Raw genomic sequence first — 25,769 nt, forward strand, 5'->3', positions numbered from 1 at the left:
AATGAATGTCAATTCCACAACATGCAGCAAAGACCATTATCCATTTCCCTACATAGAGCATGTTTTAGAATGAGTGCATGAAGAACAAACCTACACCTTTTTGGATGGTTTCTAGATACAATCAAGTGTCCATTACCCCTAAAGATTAGCACAAGATTGCATTTACAACAACGATGGGTGGAATGTTTACCTATAGGGTCATGCCCTTTGGGTTAACAAATGCACCTGTCACATTTCAACAGTTGATGTGCCCCAGACTAGTATTGAAAGAATGGTTGATCTCTTGAAAGAATTCAAGGATTGTTTTGCTTAGAAGTACGTAGATATGAAGGGAATTCTACTAGAAGTGGTGCAATATACCATTATGAGGTTCCCAACTCATTAGGTAGAGACCTTAGCAAATGAATCCGAAGTACTTAAGCAATTGTAAAGGAGGTGATAAATTCATTGCTCTATGAGATTAATTTATGAAACAACATACTGATTGAGTTTCTCCCATTATCATTATGACAAAGAAAAGTGAAAAACTGAGGGTATGTGTGGACCTAAAGAATATCGATGTCACAAACATGGAAAGACATTATCCATTGCCCTGCATAGAGCATATTTTAGAATGAGTGGCTGGAGAATAAACTTATAACTTCTTGGATGGTTTCTTGAGATATAATCAAGTGTCTAATCCCCCTAAAGAAGACCAGCACAAGATCGCATTTACAACAATGGGTGGAACATTTATCTATAGGGTCATGCCATGCCCTTCTTGGGTTAGAAAATGCACCTGCCACATTTCAACGACATTACATTTAAGGGCTACTTGCAAAGGTGGTTGGAGGCCCTCATAGATGACTTGTGTAGATGACTTGTGTGCTCACTCAAGATGGAAGGAAGGACCACCTTGCTTGCTTTAAAAAGGTGTATCTAAGGTGTCCATTATATCAGAGATCCTTCAACTCTTTGAAATGCCAATCTTAGGTAAAGAGCATAGGATGAACTTAGGACACATTGTGTCCAAAAATGGTATTTTCCACCTATGATAGCAAATTCAAACTAATCTTGGAATTACTGCCCCAAAAAATACAAAGGTATACAAAGATTTATGGGCCACATTGGGTATTATGAAATTACAAGATCATTATATCGACTACTAATAGGGTTTGATTGAATGGAAGAATGTTAAAAGGTATATGATGAACTTAAGAATGCACACTGGTTAGTGAACCTATCTTAAGACCACCCAAATGGGACCTAATCTTTTACGTACATTTTGATGCTTTGAATTTTGTAAAGGGGTGTGTGTTGGCACAACCAGGGGACTACCCTATTTGTTTTGCCATGCATGTAACTCAACTACACAACCACGGAAAGAGAAGAGTTGGCCATGGTTTACATTGTAAAAGAATATCATCATTATCTTTTGACCAATATTTTTTTCTTTTTAACCATCTGGCGTTGTTTTACATTGTAAAAAAGCCTTACTTACAATTTCATGGCATGAAAAAGTAGGGATCTAAACAAATGAAAATGTACATGAATGTTTGGTTTCCTTTCCTCAAGTACTCACAAACTCAAATAACACATTAAAAAACATAAAAACAATCAAATTTTCCTTTCTTTTCTCACAAAACTCAATACCTTATCCTCTTCTCAATACCTTATCCTCTTCTCAACCAACACAACATTGTGCTATGGGAAAAGATACTTGCATAAGGGAGAAGAGAGACTAAAAAAAGAGCGAAGGACTCTCAGTACGGCACTAGAAATGTTATTGTTCTTTCTAGAACTCAACCATTCATTTAAAATGTTATTATTTGTTTTTCCCTTTCCAAAACTCAACCATTGATAGAGAAATGCACAAACAAGCAACAACAATCGTGGGGTACATACTTGCGTCCAAGCTTAGGTCTCTTGAAGCCATCGTTGCTAGCTTCTCTCCTTCAAGCCCTTCCTTCCTGTTTGTCGTAGAAGAACCTGATTCAGCTTAATACAAAGACTCATACACCTCTCACTATCTACTCTCTCTCACATAGAGAATGGATAGGAACATGTTCTAAGCAATGATCCAATCTCTACTCTCAACTACATTTAGCACAGAGGGGGATTGTGTCCATTCATTATATATAGTGTTTAACATAAACGGGGATTCTTTCCATTCTTTATGAGATAATGTATTATATACAATTGGCCCTTATTCACACACTTGGATGCCCAAAACTCTTAGCTGTATTAAATGATTTTGAGTGTGGCCAGATTTCTCATAAATGTTACAACTTTTATAGTTCCTTTACATGACACTTATCCTTTACTCTCACATATGTGGCAGAAAGTGCCTAGTTAATCTAAAATCGGGTTAACATCAAGTCTTCCTTCATCTCTTCTTTCACCATAGTTACTATTTCTTTAGTATGTTGGGAAGGGTCCTCAATTTATTCTCTAATTTACTATTTCTTTAGTATGTTGGGAAGGGTCCTCAATTTATTCTCTAATTTTTAAGATAATGTTTAAGTACATGAATAATACTAGCTGCTGAATGAAAGCTTAATCAAGTTAAAAACAAGCCTTCCTTCATCTCTTCTTTCACCATAGTTACTGTTTCTTTAGTATGTTGGGTCTCAAGTACCCTCAATTTATTGTCTAAGTTTTGAGACAATGTTTAAGTACATGAAGTTGTTCCTTGAGTGTGACATTCTCTTCTCGAAGCATGTTGATTTGTTTGAGTAGAGAAATGACCGCTTGTTTTGTTGAGTGGCCACCACGGGCCTTCTAGGTGAAACCAAAGTGTATGTGAAAGAGAGCATTAGTAGAGGTGTTGTGCTCTTGTGAACCCACTTTTAAAATGAGGAATAAGGTATAGTCAACCCTGTGTTTTGTGTGTTTCTAAAGAAGGCACTTTGACATGCGAATAGCATCATGGGAATACTTTCTCTAGCATCACCCAACTGCTAGGGTAAAGGGGCCAATAAAGGAGGCGGGTTCCAAAACCCTCTCATTCCTACCCTAATAGAAGAAAGAATAATTTGGAATGTCTCCAATTGAATGCATCCACCAGTGTGAGGGGGCTTCTGCACTGTATGAGCATTGCCTTGTCACCAGGATCCCATTTGGTTATTCTGGATTGAATGAAAAGAATATCCTCTCTGTTGATTATGTATAGCATCCTTAGCTTGTTTGCTTCATACCACGTTTGAGTTGTGAAATCCCATATATCTTCCCAACATTGAATTCCCTTTTTTGATAATTTATGGGCTCTCTTCAAGTGTATGTATCCACACTATTCTCTAGGCAGATGGATAACCATATGGACTCTTTACAAAAGATACCAGCAGCTTTTCTGGTGATCTTTGACAGGCGAAGGAGTCCTTTTACTCTATTCCATGAGGACCAGACGCTCCTCACCAGCTTTGATCCAGAGAGTTTAATCATGATTCTAGTGAAGAACAGAGGCACAAATGGAACGCTTCTCCATTGCTGTCTCTCCAACATCCTATGAGAACTCAATTTTCTATGAATGAGGATTGACCTGTCTGAATTTGGTTGGAACAAGCTTCTGATAATCCATTTAGCTGCCATTCAAGTGGCTAGATCTTCAATATTTGGGAGCCCAAGTCCTCCTTTGGGTTTAGGTTGAGTATAATAGTTCCATGCCATCTTAGGGATTTTATACATATCTGCATCCCTTGACCAAAGGAAGTTCCTACATATTGACTATATCTCTTTGATGTTGCTCTTGGATGGCATCCAACACAATAGGGAGTAGATGGTTGTAGGTATAGGAAGGTGTTTAAGTACCAAAGCATCTTCCTACTAGTTCTATCGGTACCCTTTCCATCTGTCAAACTTTGTTTTTGCTTTTACTTTTTCCATTCCCCACTGCCATCTCTCTTTCAATGAGACCCCGAATCCCATTGCAATGCCCAGCAGCCAGAATATTTGTCCCTCTTTTATGATTTGACATCCCTATTGAGTAAGCCAATCTGGAGGGTCATTGATCAAAGTTTTGATGCCTATTTTCTGGTGATTAATGCATGAGCCAGAGGCCATGCAAAAGATCTGAAGGAAATCCCATAAGGTTCTAATAGATTTTTCATCATTATGAACCAATCCATTCGTGTCATCTGCAAAGAGCTGAAGGCACATTTGTCCCTTGTTGTGAGGCAGTCTAATGCCTTTCATTTCCCCTTTCTGCAATGCATCTTGAACAAACCACCCTAGTGCATCTATAGCTATCCCAAATAGGAGAGGGGCTAAAGGACACGCCTGTCTTATAGATCTCTTGAGCTCAAAAGGACACGCCTGTCTTATAGATCTCTTGAGCTCAAAAGGTTATGATAATTTACCATTAATCACTAACCGTGCTCTAGCATTCCCAAACAATGTTGCAACTTTTTTGATGAATAGAGGTCCTAGCCCCATTTCCTTTAGGGATTGAAGGATGAAGTCCCATTCTAACCTATCATAGGCTTTGTCAAAATCGATTTTAAAGAAGTGAAATCCTGGTTCGTCTCTTGAGCATGTTCCACACCTCCCATAAAGCAATAATGGCATCTAAAATAAACTGTCCCTTTATGAACCCTTTTTGTTCCTCCCTGACCCACATTTTAAGCTTATCACTCACTAAGCCTTCTTGCCAACACTTTAGCAAAGATTTTGTATGCTGTAGGCATCATGGAAACTGATCTCCAGTTGGAGAGGTCATCTTTTGCTCCTCTTTTGTGAGTTAGTTTGATAATCCCTTCATTCAAGGATATTAGAATAGCTCTATAGTCTACACTTTCCTACCACACCCGAAGGAGAGGTGAAGTAAGCACATTCTTGAATTGTTTAAAGAATTCTACAGGAAGCCCGTCTATACCCGAGCTTTTTCCATTTTAAAGACAGTTTATTGCATCTGCAATTTCTTCCTCAGTAATGTCAGCTTCAAGAGTTGCTGCTATGGAGCTGGGGACCGTTCTCTGCTTGCATTTTGCAATCACCTTGCATGCCCTATCTTTCTCTTCATTTTTAACTAGAGGCTTGCTGAATATGTTCGAGAAATGCTCATTTGCTATATTCATGTAATAGATTTTGCCAGATGACCATTAGGGGTTTTGAAGAAAGGCTTTCTTCTTAAGAATTTTGAACATTTCTTTGGAAGGTATGTCTATTTTGCGCAAGCCCACCACTCTCTAATGAAAAGTTTCAGATATTGGTTTGATTTATTTCCTCCTTCCTTAGATCTTCTCTGAGAGTATTAATTTCATTACTCAAATCCTCCTGAGTTGCTAACATTTTGTTCTCAAGCTCCTTAAGACAAGAGTATTTGCTGTTCTTTTTGTGAGCTCAAACTTTGGTCACCTCTTTTTTAACAGACACTAGGAAGTGTTGAGAGTCCCTCATAGCTTTTGACTAGGCTGCTGGGGCACGAATGGAGGAAAAGGAGTCCTCCCAAATTTGTTTAATTCCTTCTTGAACTGATGGCATCTGAAATAGTTTTGGATTGTATGGAACCACCTAGATTTTATTCTAACACAAGATGATTTAAGAGATACAACAATGGGGTAATGGTCTGAAAGAACAATGTTCTTCATGACTTTTACCATTGAGCTTAGGTATTTTTGATTGAGAGCATCTGACATATAGCATCTATCCAACCGAGCCTTTCTTGTCAACAATTCTGACCTTCCATTTCTCCATGTGAAGTCTTTTGAGGATGCCAAGTCATGTAGGGAATGTAATCGTTTGCATTCTTCCCATCTTTTCTTTTCTTGACCTTTGATAGTATGACCCAATTGCTTGTACCTATCTGACTGAGATTCCACCATATTAAAGTCCCCAAGCAGGAGAATTGGTGACTGAATTCTCAACAAAGATGACCACAACTCCGGTTTGGACCCTGCAGGGCCCAAGGCATACACTGAAATCACAGTAAAAATGTCTTCCCCTGTATCAATCCATATAGCTATCCATCTGTGTTTGGGGTCAATGTTAATCTCTTTGATGCATGCAGCTAAAGATTCATCTATACCCATGGCGTTCCCCCACTGCCATGTTGATGGTCTGTCACAAACCATCAGTGATTCTTGGACACTATCAAGAGATTCCTCTGTAATGTGTCACCCACTACCTTGATTTCTTGAAGACATATAATGGAAGGCTTTAAACCTGACTGCCACATCCAATCTTTTATAAGTCTACGTCTAATTTCATCAGTGAGTCCTTTAGTATTGAAGGACAATGCTGTGATGTTGTCTAGCATCATGTTCTGGGGGTTTTGGAAGGAGGTTTCCGAGAGGGCTTGGGAGTCTTCTCATTGGGGGCTGGGGAATGCATCCCTTCCACTTGAGATTGCCTCCTTTTGGAGGTTCCCATTTCACTCAGTTGCCATTCCTTATCCCTTGTTTAATAGCAGCTAGAGAGGGATTTTTTATTCTTTTGCCAAGAAGAGACTCTTCATTTGCTTGTGAGGGGAGGAGTTGCTCTTCATGGAACTCTTCGTGGAAGTCCATGTCCTCCGATTCCTTAGCAAATGTACCTTGTCTATTTACAGCCTGAGAGACTCTTCATTTGCTTGTGAGGGGAGGAGTTGCTCTTCATGGAACTCTTCGTGGAAGTCCATGTCCTCCACTTCCTTAGCAAATGTACCTTGTCTATTTACACCCTGAGAGTGCGGGACATAGATGGCTCCTCCTCTGGCTGGGAAGGATTAGCAAGGTCCATAAGAAGGGGGGTGAATCTATTGTTATGTTTAACTTTGGAGTTACCCTTTGGTTGCCAACTCCTATTGAAGGGTTTGTTCCTCCTTCCTGCATTCTGAAAACCATGATTGTCCGGTTTTAGGGTCTTCCGTTCCTCTGGCTTAGGAGGAGGGGGGGGGGGGGAATTTAATTGGGCAGTTTCTAATATAATGATCCTTGGCTCCACAATGGAAGTAGGTATTAGGGATATTCTTATATATTATCGGCTGATCTATAGAGTAGCATAAATGGATAAACTGACTGGAAGCTCTTGAGTAATATCTATCTCAATCAAAGCCTGGGGGTGCCATCTCGGGTTGAGGTCATCAATAGGTCTTATCCCTAATAGCCTTCCCAACGGGTTAACAATAAGCTTTAACAATGGATATAAATGCAACGGTAAATTTGAGAGCTCTACCCAGATAGGTACTACTGAAGGTTTGGGTCCCAAGGGAGAGAAATCCGGTGACCATTTAAAAACAGACAATGGAGAATTTATAATCATCCATTGTCCTGCACCTAGTACATTGAGAGCCATTTGTTCATTTTTAAAGAGAAAATCATAGTAGTTATTGGGAAGAAATTGTGTTTTCTCTACTTCCTAACCTCTTACAGACCATTTATTCCTAATCTAGGATCGAAGAAGTTCAATTGGTGGTCAGGGGCCAAAGCACAATCCCCATAACAACACATGCCTAGTAAGAAGAACTCCATTCATTAACCAGATCTTCAGGTAATGAAACAAGGATTTTCTTACCAGCTCCAGGTTGTGTATTTTGAACTCGATCATACTGGTCGCCTCCTGCTTCGTCGTTCTTGGCTACAACCTTAGGAATTTGCCTTTGGTCACCTTTGAGAGGGCTTCATTGATTTGTCGAATCTCATCCGCGAACTAGAGTCGACGAAGTTTCTTCGCTTCTCATGGACGACCCCGACGGTGCCTCTGTTTCCGACTCCACTTCCTCCTTGGAAGCCATATTCAGGATTGAAGGCTGAGCGAAAATCAGGCGGCGGCTTAGGTTGGAAATGCCTAAAGGTACGGTTATCTACACCTAGAAATGGTGCCACGTGTTGGTCATGTAGTGGAGGAGGTGTATACATGATTTCTCGGCTTTCGACTGCAGTCTACCAGACTCCCTGCATGCCTTGCACTGATGCCGTCGCCTGAAAAGTCGAGCCCTGAGCATGCACTTCCTGTATTGATGACTTGTTTTGGGACGAAGAGCCTTCTAAATGAAGGGGAACCTGACTCTGGGTTGTTTGCTCTTCGAGGCTGGTTTGGGGGTGCCTCGGACCCCCTCTGGTTTCACCATGGGGGAGAGGCCTAGGGCCTGAGGACGAGATGGCCGTATAGTTAGGCAAACCCCACTCTTCTCAAAACAATATTTTGGTGACCTAGTTGTTTATTTTTTTCTCATAGAAATAAAAATTATGGTACCAAAATAGGGGCCCCTAGACCTAGAAAACAAAAACGCAGGCAAGAGCCACGATCGATTACGCCTCGCTTGCACGTGAGATCCATGGCGGTACGTGCAGGAAGTCTGGGGGGTTCCACACTGGTGTTTCTCCTGCTGGATTACCTCTTCATCCTTGTATTCCTCTGCTTTATGGCCTTCTTCGTCTCCAAGCTTCTCGTCTAAACGGCCTTTCTGGCAGGCTACGCAATGGATCCCTTCAGATCGCGTACCTGCATTTTTTGCCTGTTCTTGTAAAGCGAGGTACCTTTTAGGGAAATTTCTTCTTTTGCCGATTTATTGTTCCTCTTTTTCTTTGATTGTTCTGATCTCAAAAATGATAATTTGATTATTTGTTCAAATGGTGTATCTTACATTGGGTGGGTTTCTGCATCCCTTTCTTAAGGGCGGCCCCAATCTTGGACCTTCACCTTTGGTAGCAATTTCCTTAGATTTATGCATATTTTGGATGTTTTTAGTGGATTTCTTCTCAGGGTGCCCTAATCTTGGCCCGTGACCTTTTGCAGCAGTTTCCTTAGATTTATGCATATTTTGAATGGAACTTCAAGCACCCCACACAAGCGGACCCTGCCTCCCCTCCTTTACATCACAATGTTGCTTGGGGGAGGTTTGACCCCGGGATCTCTGCCCGGTGACTTCGTCCTTCCAATCACTGTGCTACAATGCCCGGGACATAAATTGAATGTTTATAGGCATCCCACATCTGATTTCAAAGGGCTCTTCCAGGACCATAGAGCTACTTTGCCAACAGCTGCACATTCAGATTCTTTTCGTATGATAAAGTCTGTCAACTAATGTTGGGTCCCATACTGATGGTACATCAGTTGAGGGTGCATGGATATCAATTTTGGAGAACAGCAGGATCTACTAGTGTGTTTGAAACTGATCCCGTCAAGTGGGAAGACTCTGTTGGACACCCACATGCGTAATAGCACAACTTTAAAACCACAATTTGAAATGTACAACTTAATACAACTTGAAATGAAATGAAATGGAAAGATGGACACCAACACTGGGGCCGGAACGGGCCGACCCCCCCCTCAATATATGATATATTTATTGGGAGTATTTAACAAATACAATGCTCCATGGGTTCCAAGAACCAGATGATGTCCATGTACATATGAATACAGTACCAAACAAATAGATTCGAAGTCGACGTTCGAAGTAGAAGTTCGAAGCAGAACGACCACTAACGTGGTCCAGTCTCTACGGTCCCGTGCTTTCACTTGACTCCGCGGAGAGCGCCTCACTGGTGTTCCGAGACCACGCACAAACAGGCGCTCTCGTACTAACGCCTGGCTCTCCCGATCTCAGCACCTTTGGACCGAGGTTCTCCAATAGAGCTTGGACTACCCGGCACCGAACGGGTGTTGGCCGTAAAGGGAGTCGGGAATCCCTTATCAGATTTAACACAAAGTACTTTATTTAAATCTGGAAATTTACTTACTTGTGGTCGGCAGATAGAGGACCAATACTCGTGGTATTTGTGTAGGTGTAGCCACCCAAGAGGTGTGAAGACGTGCAACCTCTTTCAAAGAAGGAAATGGAGCGGCAACCTTAGGAGAGGTAACACTGCTGGATAGAAGAAGCAGCCACCTTGTTGAGATGGCACAGCTGCCTCGTAGAGAACTTAACGCAGCCACCAAGACCAGTACAACCGCAAAGAGCACAGCCGCCTGTCGTGAGAGAAGGAGCACCCACTTGCAAGGGAGGAGTTGCCTGGCTGCAGCGTGGAGGAACCGGCCGATTTGAATGGGCAGCCGCCTGTAGATGGTGGGCAGCCCTGGTAAAAGATGGGCGTAGCGTGTGAACTGTAGATGGTGGGCAGCCCTGCTGAAAGACAGGCGCAGCTTGCTCTGCAGATGAGACGCAGCACGTGTTGGAGGTGGCCCACGACTGCGTGCAGGAGAGAAAGGCAGCGCAGCCTGCATATATGCAACCGCTTGCTGAAGGGACAACAGTCGCCTGAGAGATGGTGTAGACGCCTGCAGTAAACAGGCGCAGCAAGTACAGCCGGTTCAGCCGGCGTCTGTTGGAGAGCAGAAACGCAGCAATACAACAGTTGCCTCGGATTACGTGCGCCAGAGATGGTTGCTTGATTTCCTCCTTTTTCCACGAAGGGTGATGGCTTCTTTTATAAAAATTAAAGTGGAGTTGAAACAAATGGATTGGCTGGCTCCCCACGTTTGCATGTGGGTGGCCAGTTCCAAGGTGGGTTGGGTAGGTGACCCACCCACACACACTTTAAGTGGGGCTCCCCACCTTGGCCCCTAAGTGGGTGCCCACTTTTAAGTGGGTGTGTACATGTAACTTTATAAATCAGAAGGTTAGAAATAAGAGTATTAAACTAACATGTTCAATATACTTACCACCTGTTCACATGCACCAAAACTTGTCAGAAGACAGAGCAGACTTCACGACTCACTGGCAGGCGTCCCCGCTCAGTAAGTAACACGTCAAGCAGGCAAACACAAAAATACAGGTCATGCGAAAACAGTTTCAAACATGCAGAACATGAGTGCATGTGCAAATAGTATCATGGACATATGTCCCGTTCATGGAACAAGTACAAAATATCTGTCGGCACAAATATGGCACGACGTAAAATATAAAACCTTGGAGTGATAGTCCCAGAGGTAAGACAGTTCCAGGCACGAGCCTCCCTATGGAGTGACAGTCCCATAGGTAAGACACGGCACAAATACTGGCTCTTCCATGGCGTAACAATCCCATGGGTCGAACACAGTCCAGGTCATACACGGGTGGCACCAGTCTGGCTCCCGTCCATACGACACCATCCTGCTAACACACGGGTGGCACCAGTTTGGCTCCCGTTCATGTCAGCAAAATATTGGCCTCCTCGCATGAGACACCGGCCTGGCCTCAAGTGAACGAGACTCAAAATCTGGAGATGGACCAAATGGTCGGCGAATTGGTGACATCCCCCGGGGCTTTTAAAGAGTTGTCCTCAACTGAAAAGCCTCAAGATATGCCTGCAACAACTGTGGGTAGTCAACAAAATAGTCCTCATTTACCCACTTGGCATCAATAGGCAAATAATTCTTAAACTTCACAAGGTATCTCCTGGAAAGCTTTCCTGCAGGTAGCTTTCTCTCCTTGTGGAAAACAATTTGTTCTGGCTAGAAGATCTGCTCAAGCTCTTTAATCTCTGGCGGATCTTCTGTGACGGGCTCGTCAGGTTCTGGCTCCACATATTTCCGAAATAGACTCACATGAAAAGCATTGTGAATCTTCCAGTGACTAGGTAAAGCAAGCTTGTATGACACTTCATTGATCTTCTGAATCACCTTGAAGGGTCCATAATAGCGAGGAGAAAGCTTAGGATATGATTCTTCCCGTCCTGGCCTCTTCCGAAGCCTAGCCTTCTCAAATTTCAACAAAACCCAATCACCTTCTTTGACTTCGATGTCTCTTCTGTGCTTGTTAGCAGCCATTTTCTGCATATCCTGAGATCTTGCAATGGCTGTCCGCACCTGACCAAAGGCTACATCCAAGTCACGAACATATTCATCAGCTGCAAAAATCTCATCCTTTGTTCGAAGGATGGGTGGCAATACCACTCTGCCATAGATAATCTCAAAGGGAGCTTTTCCCGTGGAGGCATGGATCGTATTGTTGTAGGCAAACTTAACAAGTGGAAGATACTTTTCCCATGCACTCTTTTGATTTGCCACATAACACTTCAATAGATCCAACACGGCTGAATTTGCAGCTTCACTTTGGCCATCCGTTTGGGGATGATAAGCTGATGAAAACTCAAGTTTAGTACCCATATTATCAAATAAAGCCCTTCAAAAGAGGCTTGTAGTCTTGGGATCTCTATCCCCATTAGGCATACCATGATGCTTGAAAATATTAGCAAGAAAAAGCTTTACCATATGATCAGCTTTGATGGTTTTCTTGACGGGCAAGAAATGAGCTTGCTTGCTAAACCTGTCCACGATGGTTCAAATAGCATCATTCCCATGCTGGGATCTAGGCAAATCCATAATAAAATCCATAGTAATACTTTCCCAAGGTTGCGAGGGAATAGGCAATGGCTTAAGCAAACCTGGAGGTTTTTGCCTGTCAAATTTCACCTTTTGGCAAGTAATACATGCACGCACATAAGCCTCAATGTCTTTACGCATGCTTGGCCAAAAGAAATACCTCTGAATCATGCGAGTAGTAGGCATGATACCTCGATGACCAGCATATGGTGGAGTGTGAGATTCGTCCATAACCTTTGGACACAAATCCTTCACCACACATAGGCAATTATGCTTCATAAGATAACCCTCGTTGATAGCATAAGAGGCATGTGAATGACCAACCATCAAATCAGTCCATATATGGCAAAAATCAGCATCCAAATGATACAAATCTGTCATAGCAGATAAGTCCCCATGAGAGGCCATTGAGACTGCAGCTACATAAGGCCCCTCCTGGATAGTGCATCGGCCACCACATTTTTCTTTCCTGGAGTATGCACAATCTGAAAATGAAACATGGAAAGAAAGTTTGCCATTCTCATCTGCTTCTCCGAAAGCTTTGTTTGAGATAAAAAGTATCTCAAGCTTTGATGATCTGTCTTGACTACAAATTCAGCCCCAAGAAGATAATGTTTCCATATCTTTAAGGCGTGAATTAGCCAAGAGCTCTTTCTCATAGATATCCATACGACAGCTCTCGTATGCAACTCTTGATTTAGGACAGCTCCTATGCAATCACCACAAGCATCACATTCAACTACGAATGACTTGTGCAAGTCAGGAACAATCAATACTGGACCACATGATATAGCATGCTTGAGCTATAAGAAAGCATCCTGTTCCTTTGAAGTCCATGTGATTTTCTTCTTTGTGAGATCATGTAGAGGAGTGGCAATCATGGCAAAATGCCTTATGAAATGCCTGTAATACGAACATAATCCCAGAAAACTACGTACTTGATGTACGTTTTGCAATTCGGGACAATTCCAAATGGTCTCTATCTTTGCAGGATCCATTGTTACTCCTTCTCTGGATACAATATGACCCAAATAATGAATTTGCGAAAGGAAAAACTCACTTTTCTTGGCATTAATGAAAAGTTTATGCTTCCGCAACTCTTCGAACACTGTGACCAAATGAGTTCTGTGTTCCTGCTCATTCTTGGAGAAAACCAAGATATCATCAAAGAATACTCCTGTGAATTTGCGATGGGGTCGGAATATCCTATTCATCATACGATTAAAAGTAGCAGGAGCATTGGTAACCACTCTTCAAATCAAGTCGGCTGAAACAAGCCGAGCCATCAAGCTTATCCAAAATATCATCAATACGGGGAATCGGGAATCTGTTCTTGATGGTAAGCTTGTTTAAAGCTCTATAGTCCACACACATACGGAATGATCCGTCCTCCTTTTGAACAAGAAGCATAGGAGAGCAGTAAGGTGAGGAACTGTCAGAATACGCAGCGGAGATGATGACCAGATCTGGGAACACAAGAGCAAAAAACGCATGCAGAAAAACAGCACAAGAGAGAGAGATGTAGGCGTGTAACTCTGCTCTGATATACACAAGATCATCCCGGATATGATACAATGACTGGTATGGGGCTGGGGCCTATTTATATGCCCCCGTAGCAGCAGTCGGCCTGCTGTAGGCAGCTGACTGGCCCTGAGAACTCCACGACCAGCATCACATCCAGTCGGCCAGATCATAAGCAGTCGGCTAGCTCTGGCATGGAGTCGTGGACCAGTTCAGCAGTCGCCCAGCAAATGGGCTGCCTCCCAAGCCACAAAAAAATGGGAAAAATAGGGGAAAAAATGCGAGGAGTGAGGAAGTGATAAAACACCTCATAAGGGCGTGCACACCCACAACAAAGGCCTTGGTGTATAAATCTAGACAGGAGATGACTTCTAACACCCCCTCTCAGCTCCTGGCTGCGAAACCAACCACAGGGAGCTGGGGTGCCGCCTGAGCAAATCCTGAGAGAGCGACTTCGTGAAGAGGTCCACCGTACTGTCCTCCGTCGAACAGAACTCTAGCAAGATGTCATCAGCAACGATCTGTTCACGAACAAAGTGCCTCTGGATGACCATGGGTTCCTCCAGTGGAAGCCCAAACCTGCAATGCAACCTCTGCATCCTCACCACCTCACAAGCAGCATCACAAGCAGCTCGGTACTCTGCCTCTGTCGACAAGGCAAAAGATGACTGCCTCTTACTGCTCCGTAAAACTGCTCCTGGGCTTGAAGTAGATCTCCTCGTGTCCGGATCTCCTCCCCAAACTGAGTCACTCCAACCGTGGAGTCGGACTCCATCCAACAATCCCCCTCCCGTGTACAAGAGTCCATGATCCTTCGCATGCCGCAAAAACCACAGGAAACGCAATCCTGCCTCCCAAAGAGACATCTGCAACCATGAGCTCAACTGCCTCATCAGGAAGCTCCCGTCCAATCTGGTGTCCATCAACCAGATCAATGAACCATACAGCTTCTGAGTCACAGAGACATCACACTGCTCACAAGGATCAACACCTGGTACGGTGCACAAACAAGTCCTGTAAACTTTATGAAGACCACGCAAGGCCTTCTGAAACCTATCAACCACCTCCTCTGAGTTCGGAACCACAAAGCCTGGAGAAAACACCTCCTTCTGCAAGTAATCACCTGCCACCTGCCTGGCTTTCCGAAAGGTCCCCGTGGAAAGAACATCCTCATCTACTGGAGGTTCTTTGTCCCGAATACTACGAGACATCAGAGCATAAGTTACCTGTTCAGTTTCCTCTGACTGACGAACACAAGAACTACCAACATCAGTACTGGAGAGTTCCTGCCAACTGCTGCCATCTACTGGCAAGCTATCCACCAACTGGTCCCGAAAAGCCTGCACCTGCAGCGTATCCACACACAAGTAGCCATTACGAGACTGCCACTCATCACAAACCTGAGGACCTGGGAGAGAGAGTGCTGAAAGCCTGTAAACTCCATTCTCCACTCCGCCTTCCCAAACCACCTGGCATGTTGCTTTGTCCCGGAGAGCAACAAAATGCTCATCAAACTCCACCTGTACGTCAGTCTTGCAAACCTGATGCACTGACAACAGATGAAAACCAAGTGTCGAAACATACAACACCTGGGAGGAATGCTTCCCCCCCTCTGCCATCGGGACTACCTCCATCCTGCCCTCACTGTGAACTGGGATAGTGGATGTATCACCAGTAAGAATATGACCAGAAAGCCTGCAGAGATCCTGTAAACCGGAACGAGAAGGAGTCGTGTGCCTGGAAGCACCACTATCGAGAATCCACTCCCGAGTATCTGTTGCGGAGAGTCCTCCAATCTCCTCCCTGCCTGAAGAAAATGAAACATTGGTGTCTGGTGCACAAAAGTCGGAGTCTTCATGATTGCTGCTGAGGAATCTTCATCCTTCTCGGTCTTCCGCTTGGGACACTGCCTCCAGTAGTGGCCTTTCTTGCCACAATCATTACAGGTCCTCTTTGCCTTTAGTTTCTCGCGGCCAGAAACGGACTTCTTCTTAAAAGACTTCTCCGACGAAGCCTTCCCTTTGCCCGTGTTACGGCCTTTTGACCGTTGGCCAGTTAAGGCCTCCGAACCTCCACCCTGAGGAGGGTTCGTGAATTGTTCCTCCTGGTCCAGGACCATGGGCACAAGCTCCTCCCACGTGATGGTGCTGAGCCTGCCAGTGGTAATCAAAGACGAGTAAAATGCTGAGTACGAAGAGGGCAAGTGTGACAGCAACGTGATGGCCATGTCCTCTGACGATATCTCCTTCCCAGCCTGAAGAACTTCCTGCTGAAGAGCCTGGAGCTTGTTAATATGCTCCCGCATCGTCGACGACTTTGCAGGGTTCATAACCCGCACCTGTACTTCCAAGGAAATCCTCTTCATGGGCGATACCCTGTTGTAAAGTGAGGCCAAATGCTGCCATATACCTCTGGCCAGCGTCATATGCTTTACATGATTGATTACCTGTGGTGTGCAATTGAGAAAGATAAACAAATGGACCCTGGCGTTGACCCCACATCTGTGTCTGAGCCTCCCGGTCCTTCCGGATCGACGGTAACTCCCCTTCCTCAGCTTCCGGCCGTGGAACACCAACAACGACGAAATCAGCGAGGTCGTAAGACTCCAGAACAGATTCCATCATAACCTTCCATATGCCGTAGTTGCTCCCGTCCAACTGACGGTCCATCGGGAACGTGGGGAGTGTCGGGATCTTCACATGCCTCTCGGCCATCTCAAACAGATTTGCCATTGCGGGGATGTACTCTGAAAAGGGTGGTTGGGTGGGAACAAAGAAGAACTAATACTTGCAAGTGGCTGTCCAGCAAATCAGCCCGCCGTCCTCTTGCTTCTCCTCTTCCCGAACAGTCCAAAACAGTCCACCAATCAGCCACAAAACAGTGCCCCTCTTGCTCACACAAATCCCAAGAACTATCTAGAGCCTAGGGCTCTGATACCATGTCAGAATACGTAGCGGAGATGATGACCAGATCTGGGAACACAAGAGCAAAAAACGCATGCAGAACAGCATAAGAGAGAGAGAGATGTAGGCGTGTAACTCTGCTCTGATATACACAAGAAGATCCCGGATATGATACAATGACTGGTATGGGGTTGGGGGCCTATTTATATGCCCCCATAGCAGCAGTCGGCCTGCTGTAGGCAGCCGACTGGCCCTGAGAACTCCACGACCAGCATCACATCCAGTCGGCCAGATCATAAGCAGTCGGCCAGCTCTGGCATGGAGTCGTGGACCAGTTCAGCAGTCGGCCAGCAAATGGGCTGCCTGCCAAGCCACAAAAAAATGGAAAAAATAGGGGAAAAAATGCGAGGAGTGAGGAAAAATGATAAAACACCTCATAAGGGCGGGCACACCCACAACAAAGGCCCTGGTGTATAAATCTAGACAGGAGATGACTTCTAACAGGAACTAGGCTGAACCAAACCTTTCTCTAAAAGCTCATTTACCTGCTTCATGATTTCTTCTTGTTGTGCAGCACTCAGTCGGTATGCGGGTTTGTTGGGTGGAGAACTACCTGGCACAAGATCTATACAATGATCTTCGGGCCTTTGGGGAGGTAATTCACCTGGCAATGAGTCAGCAAAATAGTCGTTGAATGCATAAAGAAAATTCAGCCTATCATTAGACATAGCATCCACATTTTGAAGACTTGGTACAAGGCTATCACGCACAAAAACCAAGTACGCAGAAAGACTCTTTTTCATTGCTTTATTAATTTGGATGTGTGAGACAAGTGGGATTGAATCCCCTTCTTTGCCAGCATCAATAAAATGCATGCGGCCTTTATGCATAAAAGAAATCATATTGGACTTGTAGTCTTTGCGGGGCTCAAGCCTATGGTGCCATGGCTTGCCTAACAATACATCACATCCATTTAGTGGAGCAACGAGGAAATGTTCATTATCAAGGTAGCCTTGGATATGGATGCGCAACTTCCCTATCAATGGGGTAACCTGCACCTCTTTACCAATAAATGCAGCTTCGGCTTCAATCTGAGGTCCCATGTTCTCAACCTCAATACCCAATGCAGCTGCCGTTTGCATAGAGATGAAGTTATCGGTTGCACAGTCATCAAACATGAATAAGGCGGGCTGATCCTTGATTTGCCCCCAAGCCTTGCAAACCATTCGCTCTTTTGCATCATGACTTGTATTTCCTTGCACATCAGGAACTGCATGTACATTAGCCTTGGTCTGCTTGTCCTCGTGCTTTGGTTTGCGATCTGGGCATTGTCGAAACATGTGGTCTTTGCTACCACAAGAAAAGCATTTTCCATCCTTGGCATATTGCTCTCTTTGCTCCGGGGTTAAGCCGAATTTGTTCTTCCTTGGGCCCTGATCTTTAGATGTGTTATTTTCAGCTTTACCACCCTTGTAGGTCTCCTGGAAGTTCTTTTTAGGTGGCTGTCCACCCTTTTGCAGATTTGGGACAGCCTTGTCCTTCCCCTTTGAACCTCCTTGATCCTGTTTAATCTTAAGCACCAATTGCTCCGTAGCAAGAGCAGAAGCTGTGAGCTGTTGCAAAGTATGTTTCGGGTGCAATTCAATGCCCGAACAATATGCTGGTTGCAGTCCAGAGCGAAACTTCCTTTTTCTTTCATCCTCAGTGATTTGCATAAAGGGAGTTACTTCCAGCAACACTTTCCAGAACTTGTTTACATACTGTTGCATGCTTTCATTATCTCTTTGTTCCAGCCTGTCCCACTTTTGAGTGAGAGTTTGCTCCGCATTTGGTGGCAAAAACTGAGCATAGAATCTGTCTTTAAATTCCTTCCAAGTGGAAATGGGATCCTTGGTGATCTTTTCAGTGATCCACCAATGAGCCGCAGTCCCTTTCAAAAACATGCTAGCATGGCGTACTTTTGACTTTTCAGTAAAGTCCTCATCGCTAAAAGCAATGTCGAATTGTGCCACAAATGCTAACACTTTAGAAGCATCATGTTCTCCATGAAAACCATCAAATTTAACAGATTTGTCACTTGCTTTGAATTCCTTGAGCTTTCTGGCATGAGGCTCATGGTCTTCTCTTTTTCTTTTCCCCTTATCCAACGGGGCAGCCCTATCTGCATGGGCTCAAAGGGCCGCCATAGAAGTTTCATGAGGCACGGTGGCATGTGCTCCACGAACTTGAAACTCAGATGCATGTGACTTACCTGCATATGGCATTGTCTCTCCATGAGACAACTCAGAAGGCAAAATTTTTCTGGAAGCTGACTTGTCACCCTTACCATGGGATACATGTCTTACATGCATGTGACTTTCATGCTCTCCATAAGCACTGGCATACATATATCTGTCAGGCTTAGTGCCTTGTGGAGAAGATGCATGTCGAGAGGTGACTGTCACCTTTTCCTTTTGCATAAAAGATTTCAGCCTTTGAGATGCGGGATCTCCATGCTTCAGACGAGGTGGATTTCTGAATTTCAGCTCTCCGTGATCCCCCTCTTTGATATCACCTTTGCGGAGGAGGTAGGCAAGTGCCAACTTCCTTGGCTTCTTGCCCTACTTCCCGTGCCATAGACTCAAAAGTTACATCTACCATTGCATCAGCCTTCCTAGCTTCAATGGCACTTTGCACATGGGGATCTTCATGCAAAAACTTTAACTCTTGCTCTTGAGCCTGCAGAAGTTTTCTCATATGTTCCATTTTAGCCCTCATTGCATCAGGCTCTTGTTCAAGCATGGCTGTCTTTCCTGGAGACAGTTGACCCTTTGATTCACTATCATTAACCCTTTCAAGGGGCTTGTGCCTTCCTCGCAGAGCATCAGACCCAGGAGAAGCACTAGATGGACCCCTCGAATTTGGCACTTCCAAAGGGTTGCCTTGGCTGTCCATTGTGTTTAAGTGTGCTAAAAGCGGGATGTCCAGTACACAGGTTCATTTCCCCACTAGGAAGAGGGAAACAACCGTGCTCTGATACCAATGAAACCGATCCCGTCAAGTGAGAAGACTCCGTTGGACACCCACACGCGTAATAGCACAACTTTAAAACCACAATTTGAAATGGACAACTTAATACAACTTGAAATGAAATGAAATGGAAAGATGGACACCAGCACTGGGGTCGGAACGGGCCGACCCCCCCTCAATATATGATATATTTATTGGGAGTATTTAACAAATACAATGCTCCATGGGTTCCAAGAACCAGATGATGTCCATGTACATATGAATACAGTACCAAACAAATAGATTCGAAGTCGACGTTCGAAGTAGAAGTTCGAAGCAGAACCACTAACGTGGTCCAGTCTCTACGGTCCTGTGCTTTCACTTGACTCCGCGGAGAGCGCCTCACTGGTGTTCCGAGACCACGCACAAACAGGCGCTCTCGTACTAACGCCTGGCTCTTGTTATGACCCTGTGAAAATGGAATAGCACAAGTGTGGGCATGGTGGTTGCTGAGCAAAAATATTAAATGATTCACATTTGGGGTGCCCGGACAGAGATAATGATGTGTGGACATCTCCAGGTGTGAAGGGGGGAACTAGGACATTAATCTTTTAATGTTTTATCTATAAGTTGCCCCTAGGCCTTAGTGGCCCCTAGGGAACTTTAATGTTTATTAAAGTTGGGGCCCTAGGATAAGTTTGGAGAGAGGCTACTCCACTTTTGGAGTTGCATGCCTCTCTCACTTCTCTCTCTCTTGCTTTTGGAGAGTCGTGTAAGCTCAAGCGTGGAGAAGGAGAAAAGAAGCTGGTCGATTGCTGGCTGTGGTTTTTGCTACTGTTTTTTGTGCAAACCTGTCCGTACAGCCCACGTGTGCAGGCCGTACAGAGTTGTACGACAACAAGTACAGCAGTACGGCTGCTGCAGGTTCTTTTACTGGTTCAGGCGGCGCTGACAGAGGCTGAGCAGGTACAGGCGGTGCTGTGGGTACTGACAGAGGCTGTACTGCAGGTACAATCGTACGGACAGCAGGTATAGGTGGCTGTACGGCTGCTGACAGGCGGCTGTGCTGCAGGTACAGAACAGTACCATTAGGTACAGTTGGGTACAGCAGGCGCATAAGTAGACTCAGCGACAATAGCACAGTCCGTACAGTTCTGTATGGACAGATTTAGTCAGGTGTGCAGAGGCTGTATGGACAGGTACAGTACGGAAATACTGACCTGTACGGACAGGTATAGCATCTTCAGTTGCAAGCAGAGCTTTTCGAGAGTTTGGTTGGTGCAATAGTCAAGTGGTTGCAGGGGAAAGAGTACAGACAGTCGTCGTCAAGTGCAGACTGGTACGAACTGTTCCACGCGGGTGCAGAATCACGCACTGACTTGGTAAGCTCTGAACTTGTTCATCTGTCTTTCTTTCCATTGGCTTATGTCTGCTGCAGAGTTGTGCTATCTGGCCCCTTGTGAGAGGAGGGGTATGGCAGATTGAAAAGGGTGGAAATAGAGATTGGATAGTGAATGTATGTTTGTGCTGAGTTGTGGAATCATGTGCATGAGATATGCCAGATGTATGTTCAAGGCTGTCCTGCTGAATGGTCTTGGCTGATCAGAGGGAAGCACAGAGTGTTGCTTTGAGACACAGATCTGTGTGTGTGAATCCTCTGTGCTAAGAGGTATTGTGGGCTGCCAGATTGGACATACAGGTGTATTCTCTTGGCTGGTTTTGTTGTACTCAGCCTTACATATTTTTGAAATTGAATAAAGAAATACCGCAAGGGGCGCCAAGCTTTGGGGCCAACAGGTGTCAGTTTTATTTCAGATTTGGGGCACTCTAGCTCCAATCAAATTTGTTTTTATATCTAGACTACAAGTGGAAGGGTGACTGCTAGTCTACCGCACTTTGGTTTCTACCAGAGGCTAGTTTCAGCTCTCCCGATCTCAGCACCTTTGGACCGAGGTTCTCCAATAGAGCGTGGACTACCCGGCACCGAACCGGTGTTGGCCGTAAAGGGAGTCGGGAATCCCTTATCAGATTTAACACAAAGTACTTTATTTAAATCTGGAAATTCACTTACTTGTGGTTGGCAGATAGAGGACCAATACCCGTGGTATTTGTGTAGAAGGTGTAGCCACCCAAGAGGTGTGAAGACGTGCAACCTCTTTCAAAGAAGGAAATGGAGCGGCAACCTTAGGAGAGGTAACACCTGGCTGAAACCTGCTGGATAGAAGAAGCAGCCACCTTGTTGAGATGGCACAGCCGCCTCGTAGAGAACTTAACGCAGCCACCAAGACCAGTACAACCGCAAAGAGCACAGCCGCCTGCTGTGAGAGAAGGAGCACCCACTTGCAAGCGAGGAGTTGCCTGGCTGCAGCGTGGAGGAACCGGCCGATTTGAATGGGCAGCCGCCTGTAGATGGTGGGCAGCCCTGCTAAAAGACAGGCGCAGCCTGTGAACTGTAGATGGTGGGCAGCCCTGCTGAAAGACAGGCGCACCTTGCTGCAGATGAGACGCAGCGCCTGTTGGAGGTGGCCCACGACTGCGTGCAGGAGAGAAAGGCAGCGCAGCCTGCATATATGCAACCGCCTGCTGAAGGGACAACAGTCGCCTGAGAGATGGTGTAGATGCGTGCAGTAAACAGGCGCAGCAAGTACAGCCGGTTCAGCCGGCGTCTGTTGGAGAGCAGAAACGCAGCAATACAGCAGCCGCCTCGGATTAGAATGCTCCTCAAATCGACCCGGAAGCTAGTCTTGCAAACCTCATGCACTAACAATAGATGAAAACCAAGCCAGAGATGGTCGCTTGATTTCCTCCTTTTTCCACGAAGGGTGATGGCTTCTTTTATAAAAATTAAAGTGGAGTTGAAACAAATGGATTGGCTGGCTCCCCACGTTTGCATGTGGGTGGCCAGTTCCAAGGTGGGTTGGGTAGGTGACCCACCCACACACACACACTTTTAAGTGGGGCTCCCCACCTTGGCCCCTAAGTGGGTGCCCACTTTTAAGTGGGTGTGTACATGTAACCTTATAAATCAAAATAAGAGTATTAAACTAACATGTTCAATATACTTACCACCTGTTCACATGCACCAAAACTTGTCAGAAGACAGAGCAGACTTCACGACTCACTGGCAGGCGTCCCCGCTCAGTAAGTAACACGTCAAGCAGGCAAACACAAAAATGCAGGTCATGCGAAAACAGTTTCAAACATGCAGAACATGAGTGCATGTGCAAATAGTATCATGGACATATCTCCCGTTCATGGAACAAGTACAAAATATCTGTCAGCACAAATATGGCACGACGTAAAATATAAAACCTGGTCTTCCTATGGAGTGACAGTCCCATAGGTAAGACACAGTTCCAGGCACGAGCCTCGCTATGGAGTGACAGTCCCATAGGTAAGACACGGCACAAATACTGGCTCTTCCGTGGCGTAACAATCCCATGGGTCGAACACAGTCCAGGTCATACACGGGTGGCACCAGTCTGGCTCCCGTCCATACTACACCATCCTGCTAACACACGGGTGGCACTAGTCTGGCTCCCGTCCATGTCAGCAAAATGCTGGCCTCTTCACATGAGACACCGGCCTGGCCTCAAGTGAACGAGACTCGAAATGTGGAGATGGACCAAATGGTCGGCCAATTGGTGATAGTGTTCCCATCCAAAAGTGATTTGATGGATACTTTTCGTATGATAAAGTTAGTCAACTAATATAGGGTCCCATACTGATGGTACATCAGTTGAGGGTGCATGGATATCAATTTTGGAGAACAGCAGGATCTACTAGTGTGTTCCCATCCAAAAGTGATTTGATGGTAGTGCTTGATGTATGGTGAACTCAGACTACTTAGCCTCCAACATACAATCAAAAGATGCCAAGGCCAGAACTCTCCTCTGCAATGTGGAGTGAAATTGTGCTAGTTTGGGCTCAACACATTTTGTTGACCCAAGATGGAGGGGCAATGTTGCAGGATCTTTTTCAGCAACCAAGGCCCATTCTCACTTCATTTGACAGCAAGGGGACAGTGAGCCGATTTGGTTGTAGGACTTGTTTTTCGTGGACGGTAAGTGTGTCGACTGTTTTGTCACATCACCCGTGTAACCATTGAGAGACGATAACCCTGCTCTGCCACGGATAGAAATCGAGAATGTGGCTGCTCAGGGCTTTGTGCATATGTTGACGAGTAGGCCAGAAGGTGAGCGATAAATGTTTGGCAAGCCCACACTCATCATAGTTGCATGAAAACCCCATTTTTATAGCAAAAAATGCACTTTTATATGCCTTCCACCTCTTCCCCTGGTCTTATTCCTTATTGCAACCATGTTTCTTATCCAGTAAGAGAGCAGGCTTTTCTCACGTGTGTCAAAGGGATTGGTTGAATATTTGCAAAAGTACTAGCACTTGTATGGCTTCCTTCCACCGTCTCCTTCTCCTGGTTGCAAGGTCTGCAGCAACATCTATCATGCTAGACAACAATTGCCAGGATTGAGAAGGCGATGTTGATGCTAAAATACAAATGTGGTGAGATTAAAGTGTTGCTAAAGGTTAGATCTGTTTGAGACTTTACTGTTTCTGAGCACATTTATATGGCTTTCCTAGAAAAAAACATTTGCCTTAGCTTCAATACTTCAGGAGCTTTACACCGTCTCTCAAGATGACTCATGTAAACAGTTATATGCAACCTGTGTTGTGTTGTCATTTACTCAATAAAGCTTGCACATGCACAAGCTTTATTTTGGGGTCCACATGTGAATTGCAGTGTCCTTAACTGCAAGGTTTAAGCATTTAAGCAGGGGTGGCTCTTTTGCAGTCCAAAATCCTTAGCAGGAAGCCCATAAGTTGCATGCACTTATGCCACCTGTGTTATGCCACTTAGGTGTGCTCCCATACAGGAAAACTAAGGGCGTTTTTTGGAAGGACATCAGGTGCAAAATCTCCCCATGGAACATGTGTCTGCACTCAACTAAGCAAGTGCTATACATTTGCTTTCAAACCAAGCAAGCACTTCGCATGTGCCTTCCCTCGCTTAACAGGCTCTGCATCAATTGGTTCTAGAAATGAAGCACATGTTTACTTAGCCGCAAGGTTATCTAATGCGCTTTCTGTTCTATGAGTAAAAGTTTACCATGATTGGCGTCCCTCGCATGAATGCCAAAGGTCTTGCTTCAAGACAATTGCACAACAAGTGCTGATCATAACAAGAGTGGAAGAGACTCCCATGTAAACTATTTATAAGGTGTGGTCAAGTTCATCTCAATTTTCAAGTCATCATCAGGAAACGTATGAAATGGGAAATAGAAAACATTTTTTTTTCCAGCGATTAGGCAAGCTTGATGTCTGGGACCAAATTATATAGAAACACTGTGCAGATGCCTATGTTTGTGGGGTGTGAGGAGTCCTGGTTGGCTAAGCTCTGGCCTTTTGCTCACCTCCATGCAATTGCAGCTAGACTTCTCTGTTTATCTTGTGATATCTTTCTTCCCCTCTTATTAGGGGTGGTTTTAGTTTCCTGAAACTATCAGGTCTACGCCAGTCCTAAATGCTCTTTCTGCTTGCAATAACTTCTGGGTCCTGTTTTGTATTCTATTTATCATTATTTTTTTAGCAACAAAAAAAAAATGGTGTGCTTGCTAGACTTAGTTCTATAGTCATAATTGTTGGTTCTAAGGTAGTTTTGTACACAGGTAACATTAATTGCCAAAGATGCTTGTAGCTTCATGTGTATGCATCCCTCGGGCTGCACAAAAGTATGTGCGTACAGCATATTTGTTTTGTGCAGTTATTGGTCAAGTGGTGGTGTAATCTTCAAAACATCTCCAGATTATCATCTTTAGAAGGACGACCTGCCACTGCCTTGGCTCTATCATATTACTCTTGTGAAATTTGTTAATTTCTAATGTTCCTTTGGATTCATTAATGTGTTTATTTATGAGCTCTTGTTTCATCCACTTTACTATTGTTGTGTTCATGATGGTTTGTGTACAAAGAAGTTTTGCTTTCTATATCGTGTTCATGATTATGGATGTTTGTTAGCAAAGAAGATTTGCGGTTATCTCTAAATTGTTAGGTTATCTTCATTTTAGGTGAAACTACAATACATACACTATATGTTTATGTGGATACATTCAATAAAGTTTTGTGGTATGCCAATGTGCCCTT

The 25,769-nt window shown here is 44.6% G+C and overlaps 1 long non-coding RNA gene across 1 annotated transcript; it reads left to right on the top strand.

The window, feature by feature from the left end:
• Window positions 1-8,154: 8,154 nt before the first annotated feature.
• LOC147619789 (uncharacterized) lies at window positions 8,155-25,523 on the top strand. The gene is made up of 2 exons (XR_015270080.1): window positions 8,155-8,428; window positions 25,295-25,523. It is a non-coding gene; the product is annotated as an uncharacterized LOC147619789 (long non-coding RNA).
• Window positions 25,524-25,769: the final 246 nt, after the last annotated feature.

The sequence above is a fragment of the Cibotium barometz genome, chromosome 32 (genome assembly GCF_041138505.1).
Source record: "Cibotium barometz isolate CiBa-2024 chromosome 32, ASM4113850v1, whole genome shotgun sequence".
Classification (NCBI taxonomy): domain Eukaryota; kingdom Viridiplantae; phylum Streptophyta; class Polypodiopsida; order Cyatheales; family Cibotiaceae; genus Cibotium; species Cibotium barometz.